Source organism: Penaeus monodon, chromosome 34 (genome assembly GCF_015228065.2).
Source record: "Penaeus monodon isolate SGIC_2016 chromosome 34, NSTDA_Pmon_1, whole genome shotgun sequence".
NCBI classification, from domain to species: domain Eukaryota; kingdom Metazoa; phylum Arthropoda; class Malacostraca; order Decapoda; family Penaeidae; genus Penaeus; species Penaeus monodon.
Window position 1 is genome coordinate 28324906 of NC_051419.1, and position 221 is coordinate 28325126.

At 39.8% G+C, this 221-nt stretch overlaps 1 protein-coding gene across 1 annotated transcript in view; it reads right to left on the reverse strand.

Moving 5' to 3' along the window:
- The window catches only part of LOC119594870 (NADPH oxidase 4-like), a gene marked incomplete in the record, with an annotated part of 84846 nt that overhangs the window by 27192 nt on the left and 57433 nt on the right, over positions 1–221 (reverse strand).

A 221-nucleotide genomic window follows, 5' to 3' on the forward strand; every position in this document is an offset into this window, starting at 1 on the left:
TCGATCCAAAGGGTTGAACAAAAAATGATAAATGGAGAGAAAATGTTACTAGCTAGGCAGAGATGGGCTTACAAAGTGAGTGAGGGCATGGGAGGTGATACTATAAGTGTGAGTGAAGAACAAGGTGCCAAACAGTACCAGATACATTAATGGACTCTACAAATAAGTAGAGTTATCTAGCCCATGTTATACATACAAGAATATGGAAACTACCGGACGAC